The following is an 8813-nucleotide window of genomic DNA, read 5'->3' as shown; positions in this document are numbered from 1 at the left end:
ATTGCTGGGTCAAATAATATATCTAACTCTAGATTTTTGAGGAATTGCCACACTGTCTTCCACAATCGTTGAACTAATTTACATTCCCACCAACTGTGTAAAAGCATTCTTTTTCCCCTGCAACCTCACCAGCATCTGTTGTTTCTTGACCTTCCAATAATTGCCGTTATCACTGGCATGAGATGGTATCTCATTGTGGTTTTGATTTGCATTTCTCTAATGATCAGTGATGTTGAGATTTTTTTTTCATGTTTGTTGACTGCATGTATGTCATCTTTTGAGAAGTGTCTGTTCATGTTCTTTGCCCACTTTTTAATGGGGTTGTTTGCTTTTTTTCTTGTAAGTTTGCTTAAGTTTCTTGTAGACTTTCCATATTAAAGCCTTGTCAGATGGATAGATCGCAAAAATATTCTCCCATTGTGTAAGCTACTTGTTCACTCTGATGATACTTTCTTTTGCTGTACAAAAGATCTTTAGTTTACTTAGATCCCATTTGTCAAATTTTGCTTTTGAAATTGCTTTTGGCATTTTCATCATGAAATCTTTGCTGGTGCCAATGTCTTGAATGATATTGCCTAGACTTTTTTCTACAGTTTTTATAGTTTCCAGTTTTACATTTAAGTCTTTAATCTCTCTTGAGTTAATTTTTGTATAAGGTATAAGGAAGGAGTCCAGTTTTAATTTGCCGCATATGGCTAGCCAGTTTTCCCAGCATCATTTATTAAATAGGGAATCGTTTCCCCAGTGCTTGTTTTTGTCAGATTTTTTGATGATCTGATGCTTATAGGTGTGAGATTTTATTTCTGAGGTCTCTATTCTGTTCTGTTTGTTTTTGTATCTGTTTTTGTACCAGTACCATGCTGTTTTGGTTACTGTAGCCTTGTAATATAGTTTGAAGTCAAGTAGCATGATGCCTCCAGCTTTGTTCTTTTTGCTTAGGATTGTCTTGGCTATTCAGGCTCTGTTTTTGACTCCATATGAATTTTAAAATAGTTTATTCTACTTCTGTGAAGAACGTCAATGGTAGTTTAATGTAAACAGCATTGAATCTATAAATTACTTTGGGCAGTATGGCCATTTTCACAATATTGATTCTTCCTATTCATGAGCATGGAACATTTTTGCATTTGTTTGTGTCTTCTTTGATTTCCTTAAGCAATAGTTTGTAGTTCTTGAAAAGGTCCTTCACTTCCCTTATAAGCTGTGTTCCTAAATATTTTTTTCTTTTTGTAACAATTGTGTATCGCAGTTCATTCCTGATTTAGCTCTCTGCTTGACTGTTGTTGGCGTATTGGAATGCTAGTGATTTTTGCACATTGATTTTGTATCCTGAGACTTTGCTTAAGTTTTTTATTAGCTTAAGAAGCTTTTTGACTGAGACAATGAAATTTTCTTGATATGGGACCATCTGCAAATAAAGATAATTTGACATTCTTTCTCCCTATTTAAATACCCTTTATTTATTTCTCTTGTCTGATTGCCCTGGTCAAAACTTCCATACTATTTTTAATAGGAGTGGTGAGAGAGTGCATCCTTGTCGTATGATGGTTTTCAAGGAGAATACTTGCAGCTTTTGCCCTTTAAGTATGATATTTGATGTGGGTTTGTTATATATGCTTCTTATTATCTTGAGGTATATTCCTTTACAACCTAGTTTATTGAGAGTTTTTAAGATAAAGGGATGCTGAATTTTGTCAAAGGTCTTTTCTGCATCTATTGAGAAAATCATGTGGTTTTTGTCTTTAGCTCTGTTTATGTGATCAATTGTATTTATTTATTTTAATATGTTAAACCAACCTTGCACCCCAGGGATGAAACTAACTTGAATGTGATGGATAAACTTTTTGACGTGCTGCTGGATTTGGTTTGTCAGTATTTATTAAGGATATTTGCATCAGTGTTAATCTGGGATATTAGTCTGAAGTTTTCTATTTTTGGTGTATTGTGGTCAGGTTTTTGGTATCAGGATGATGCTGGCCTCATAAAATTAGTTATGGAGGAGTCCCTCCATTTCAACTTTATGGAATAGCTTCAGTAGAAATGGTACCAGCTTTTCTTTATACCTCTGGTAGAATTCAGCTGTAAATCCATCTGGTCCTGGGATATTTTTGTTGGTAGACTACCTATTACTGACTCAATTTTAGAACTCATTATTGGTCTACTCAGGGTTTCAATTTCTTTCTTGTTCAGTCTTGGGAGGATATATGTATTCAGGAATTTATCCATTTCTTCTAGATTTTCTAGTTTATGTGGTTTATGTACATACAGGTGTTCATAGTATTCCCTGATGATTGTTTGCTTTACTGTGGGGTCATTGGTGATATCCCCCTTATCATTTCTGATTGTGTCTACTTGATTCTTCTCTCTTTTCTTCTTTATTAGTCTAGCTAGTGGTCTACTTTATTATTTTTTTGCAAAAAAAAAAACTTCTGGATTCATTGATTTGTTGAAGGAATTTTCATGTCTTTATCTTTCAGTTGCCCTCTGATCTTGGTTATTGCTTATCTTCTGCCATCTTTGGGTTTATTTGCTTTTGGTTTTCTAGTTCTTTTAGTTGTGATATTAGGTTATTAATATGAGATCTTCCTAGCTTTTTGATGTGAGCATTTAGTGCTATACATTTCCCTGATAACACTGCTTTATCAGCATCCCAGAGATTCTGATACATTGTCTCTTTGTTCTCATTAGTTTAAAAGAACTTCTTGATTTTGCCTTAATTTCATTATTTACCCACGAGTCATTCAGGAACAGCTTGTTCAATTTCCATGTAGTTTTGTGGTTCTTAGTGAATTTTTTAGTCTTGCATTCTAATTTGATTGTGCTGTGATCTCAGATACTGTTATGATTTCAGTTCTTCTGCATTTGCTGAAGAGTGTTTTATTTCAGATTATGTGATCAATTTTAGAGTAAGTGTATATGGCAATGAGAAGAATGTTATCCTGTTGTTTGCAAGGTGAGGAGTTCTGTATATATCGATCAGGTCTGCTTGATCCAGAGCTGAGTTCAGGTCCTGAGTATCTTTGTTAATTTTCTGTCTTGATGATCCATCTAACACTGTCAGTGTGGAGTTAAAGTCTCCCACTATTATTATGTGGGAGTCTAAATCTCTTTGTATGTCTCTAAGAACTTGCTTTATAAATCCAGGTGCTCCTTTATTGGGTGTGTATCTATTTAGGAATAGTTAGCTCTTCTTGTTGAATTGACTCCTTTACCATTATATAGGGCCCTTCTTTGTCTTTTCTGATCTTTGTTGGTTTAAAATTTGTTTTGTCAGAAACTAGGTTTGTGACCTCTGCTTTTTTCTGTTTTCCATTTGCTTGGTAAATTTTCCTCAATCCTTTTATGTTGAACCTATGTGTGTCTTTGCATGTGAGATGGGTCTCTTGAAGACAGCATATCAACAGATTTTGACCCCGTCCAGCTTGCCATCCTATGTCTTTTAATTGGGGCATTTAGCTCATTTACACTTAATGTTAATATTGCTATGTGTGAGTTTGATCCTGTCATCATAATTCAAGCTGGTTATTTTCCAGACTTATTATGTGGTCGCTTCATAGTGTCACTGGTCTATGTACTTCAGTATGTTTTTGTAGTGGCTAGTAACAGTTTTTCCTTTTCATATTTAGTGCTTCCTTCAGGAACTCTTGCAAAGCAGGCCTGGAGGTGACTTAATCCCTCATCCTTTGCTTGTCTGAAAAGAATCTTATTTCTCCCTCGCTTATGAAACTTAGTTGGGCTGGATATGAAATTCTGGGTTGGAAATTCTTTTCTTTAAGAATGTTGAATATTGGACCCAAATTGCTTCTGTCTTGTAAGGTTTACACTGAGAGGTCTGTTGTTATACTGACGGATTTCCCTTCGTAGGTGACCCAGCCTTTCTCTCTGGCTGCCCGTAACATTTTTTCTTTCCTTTCATCCTTGGAGAATCTGACGATTATGTGCCTTGGCATTGATCTTCTTGTGAAGTATCTTACTGGGTGGGGCTCCCTAGATTTCCTGAAGTTGAATCTTGGCCTGTCTTTCTAGGTTGGAGGAAGTTCTCCTGGATGACCTCCCAAAGTATGTTTTCCAACTTGGTTCTGTCCTCCCCGTCTCTTTCAAGTACCCCAATCAGTTGTAGGTTCAGTCTTTTTACATAGTCCCACATTTCTCAGAGGTTTTGTTCATTCTTTTTCATTCTTTTTTCTCTATTCTTGTCTGCCTGTCTTATTTCAGAGAGATAGTCTTAAAGCTCTGAGATTCTTTTCTCCACTTCATCTATTCTGCCATTGATACATGTCATTGCACTGTGAATTTCCCATGTTGTGTTTTTCAGCTCCATCAGGTCAGTTATGTTTCTCTCTAATCTGGCTATTCTGGTAAAAATATGGAATGCTTCAAAGATGTGTGTGTCATCTTTGCATAGGGGCCACGCTAGTTTTCTCTGTATTGTTTCAATTTTAGTATAAGTGCCAAAGTGAGCATGACAGTATATTTTTAAAATCCCAAGTGGTTTGTATTTATACCCCATTTATTTACTGACTCCAGAATTATGAAGCTATTTTAAAAATGGTTAGCAAATTTCCCATATCTAGTTTACTAACAGATTTCAAAAAGGCAAAACATAAAGAAAAATAAAACAAAATAATATGAAATGAATATATACAGTATAATAATCAAAACTGTTATTTAATGTTAGGATTTACTATAGTCATCATTTATATATTAATTTGTGATATAGCAATTTTTAAATCTTAATGACTTATATTAATCCTTTTAAAAGTGCTTCCTTCTAGTAGTATTTAACATGCTGATTGACGCATTTTAATATTTTTGTTGAGGTTTAATTAATGTACAATAATCAGTGCATAAAGTGTTTAATTTGTTGAATTGATATGCATATAAGTCACTCAAATAAACACTGCAATTAAATTGATAAGTATACCCACCAGCCCCAAGAGTATCTTCTTTTGTAATTCATATACAGTCCTACAACCTCTCCTTTCTACAACTATTAATTTCCTTTCTGTCATTATATTTTGTTTTTCTTATTTTAAGCATTTTATATAAGTGGAATCTCACATTATGTACTCACTTCGTGGAGTTTATTTTACTATCTTGTTTTTGTTTTCAGATTTATTCACATTTTGGTGTTAATCAACACTTTAAAATTTCTGAATAGTGTTCTGCTTTATGGGTATACAATTTGTTTATTCATTTACCTGTTGATGGATATTTGTAATGTTTCCAGTTTGGTGCTTTACAAATAAAGTTATAAAAATTTGTGTATAAATCTTCGTGTGAACATAAATATCTAGGAATGAAATGTCTAGAATATATGCAAGTTTAAGTTAGAAAGAATTTCTAAAAACTATATTATAGAAGAGGTTGCTAGCAAGATGGCTGAATAGGAACAGCTCCAATCTGCAGCTCCTGGCGAGATCAACACAGAAGGCAGGTGATTTCTGCATTTCTAACTGAGGTACCCAGCTCACCTCATTGGGACTGGTTAGATAGTGGGTGCAGCCCATGGAGGGCAAGCCAAAGCAGGGTGGGGAGTCACCTCACCTCGGAACCACAAGAGGTCAGGAACTCCTTCCCCTAGCCAAGGGAAGCTGTGAGGGACTGTGCCATGAGGAACAATGCACTACGGCCCAGATACTACGCTTTTCCCACAGTCTTAGCAACCTGTAGTCCAGGAGATTCCCTCGGGTGCCTATGCCACCAGGGCCCTGGGTTTCAATCACAAAACTGGGCAGCCATTTGGGCAGACAACAACCTAGCTACAGGAGTTTTTTTTCATACCCCAGTGGCACCTGGAACACCAGTGAGACGAAACCATTCACTCCCCTGGAAAGGGTGCTGAAGCCAGGAAGTCAAGTGGTCTAGCTCAGCAGATCCCACCCCTATGGAGTCCAGCAAGCTAAGATCCACTGGACTGAAATTCTCACTGCCAGCACAGCAGTCTGAAGTCAACCTGAGACACTTGAGCTTTGTTGGGGGAAGAGCGTCCACCATTACTGAGACTTCAGTAGGTAGTTTTCCCCTCACAGTGTAAACAAAGCCACCACGATGTTTGAACTAGGTGGAGCAAACTGGAGCTCTGCAAAGCCTCTGTAGCCAGACTGCCTCTCTAGATTTCTCCTCTCTGGGCAGGGCATCTCTGAAAGAAAGGCAGTAGCCCCAGTCAGGGGCTTATAGATAAAACTCCCATCTTCCTGGGACAGAGCACCTGGGGGAAGGGGCAGCTGTGGGCACAGCTTCAGCAGACTTAAACGTTCCTGCCTGCTGGCTCTGAAGAGAGCAGCAGATCTCCCAGCACAGTGCTCGAGCTCTGCTAAGGGACAGACTGCCTACTCAAGTGGGTCCCTGACCCGTGTGCCTCCTGACTGGGAGACACCTCCCAGCAGGGGTTGACAGACACCTCCCAGCAGGGGTCCACAGACACCTCATACAGGAGAACTCTTGCTGGCATCTGACAGGTGCCTCTCTGGGAAGAAGCTTCCAGAAGAAGGAACAGGCAGCAATCTTTGTTGTTCTGCAGCCTCTGCTGGTGAAACCCAGGCAAAGGGGGTCTGGAGTGGACCTCCAGCAAACTCCAGCAGACCTGCAGAAGAGAGGCCTGATAGAAGGAAAACTAACAAACAGAAAGGAATAGCTTCAACATCAACAAAAAGGACATCCAGACAGAAACTCCATTTGAAAATCACCCACATCAAAGACCAAAGGTAGATAAATTCATGAAGATGAGGAAAAACCATTGCAAAAAGTCTGAAAATTCCAAAAATCAGAATACTTCTTCTCCTCCAAAGGATCATAACTCCTCACCAGCAAGGGAACAAAACTGGATGGAGAATGAGTTTGACAAATGGACAGAAGTAGGCTTCAGAAGCTGGGTAATAGCAAACTCCTCTGAGCTAAAGCAGCATGTTCTAAACCAATGAAAGGAAGCTAAGAATCTTGAAAAAAGGTTAGTGGAATTGCTAACTAAAATAAGAGTTTAGAGAAGAAGATAAATGACCTGATAGAGTTGAAAAACACAGCAGGAGAACTTTGTGAGGCATACAGAAGTATCGATAGCTGAATTGATCAATTAGAAGAAAGGATATTAGAGACTGAAGATCAACTTAATAAAATAAAGCATGAAGACAAGATTAGAGGAAAAAAAATAAAAGTGACAAGCAAAACCTCCAAGAAATATGGGACTATGAGAAAAGACCAAACCCACGTTTGACTGGTGTACCTGAAAGTCACAGGGAGAAAGGAACCAAGTTGGAAAACACTCTTCAGGATATTATCCAGGAGAACTTCCCCAACCTAGCAAGACAGGCCAACATTCAAATTCAAGAAATACAGAGAACACCAAAAAGATACTCCTTGAGAAGAGCAACTCCAAGACACATAATCATCAGATTCACCAAGGTTGAAATGAAGGAAAAAATGTTAAGAGCAGCCAGACCGAAAGGTTGGGTTACTCACAAAGGTAAGCCCATCAGACTAACAGAGGATCTCAATGCAGAAACCCTACAAGTCAGAAGAGAGTGGGGGCCAATATTCAACATTCTTAAAGAATTTTCAACCCAGAATTTCATATCCAGCCAAACTTGTTTCATAAGCGAAGGAGAAATAAAATCATTTACAGAGATGCTGAGAGATTTTTGTCACCACCAGACCTGCCTTAAAAGAGCTCATGAAGGAAGCACTAAATATGGAAAGAAAAAGCCAGTACTAGCCACAGCAAAAACATACCAAATTGTAAAGACCGTCGATGCTATGAAGAAACTGCATCAACTAACGGGTGAAATAACCAGCTAGCGTCATAATGACAGGATCAAATTCACACATAACAATATTAACCTTAAATGTAAATGGGCTAAATGCCCCAATTAAAGGACACAGACTGGCAAATTGGATAAAGAGTCAAGACCCATCAGTGTGCTGTATTCAGGAGACCCATCTCACATGCAAAGACACACATAGGCTCAAATTAAAGGGATGGAGGAATATTTGCCAGGCAAATGGAAAGCAAAAAAAAAAAAGCAGGGATTGCAATCCTAGTCTGTAATAAAACAGACTTTAAACTAACAAAGATCAAAAAAGACAAAGAAGGGCTTATATAATGGTAAAGGGATCAATGCAACAAGAATAGCTAACTATCCTAAATATATATGAACCCAATACAGGAGCACCCAGATTCATAAAGCAAGTTCTTAGATACCTACACAGAGACTTAGACTCCCACACAATAATAGTGGGAGATCTTAACAGCCCACTGTCAATATTAGACAGAAAATTAACAAGAATATTCACGACTTGAACTCAGCTCTGGACCAAGCTAACCTAATAGACATCAACAGAACTCTCCACCCCAAGTCAACAGAATATGCATTCTTCTCAGCACCACATAGCACTTATTCTAAAATTAACCACATAATTGGAAGTAAAACAATCCTCAGCAAATGCAAAAGAACAGAAATCATAACAAACAGTCTCTCAAACCACAGTGCAATCAAATTAGAGCTCAGGATTAAGAAACTCACTAAAAACTGCACAACTACATTGAAACTGAACAACTTGCTCCTGGAGGACTACTGGGTAAATAACGAAATGAAGGCAGAAATAAATAAGTTCTTTGAAACCAACGAGAACAAAGATGCAAAGTACCTGAAACTCTGAGAAACAGCTAAAGCAGTGTTTAGAGGAAAATTTATAGCACTAAATGCTCACAAGAGAAAGCAGGAAATATCTAAAATCAACACCCTAACATCACAATTAGAAGAATTAGAGAAGCATGAGCAAACAAATTCAACAGCTAGCAGGAGACAAGAAATAAC

At 37.7% G+C, this 8813-nt stretch overlaps 1 non-coding gene across 1 annotated transcript; it reads right to left on the bottom strand.

The window, feature by feature from the left end:
- Positions 1 to 4360: 4360 nt before the first annotated feature.
- On the bottom strand, positions 4361 to 4464 carry LOC129011965 (U6 spliceosomal RNA). The gene has a single exon (XR_008493481.1). It is a non-coding gene; the product is annotated as a U6 spliceosomal RNA (small nuclear RNA).
- Between the last annotated feature and the right edge of the window lie 4349 nt (positions 4465 to 8813).

This window comes from Pongo pygmaeus, chromosome 14 (assembly GCF_028885625.2).
Source record: "Pongo pygmaeus isolate AG05252 chromosome 14, NHGRI_mPonPyg2-v2.0_pri, whole genome shotgun sequence".
In the NCBI taxonomy this organism is placed as follows: domain Eukaryota; kingdom Metazoa; phylum Chordata; class Mammalia; order Primates; family Hominidae; genus Pongo; species Pongo pygmaeus.
The sequence above is the reverse complement of the archived record's forward strand: the minus strand, read 5'-3'. Positions and strand labels throughout refer to the sequence as shown.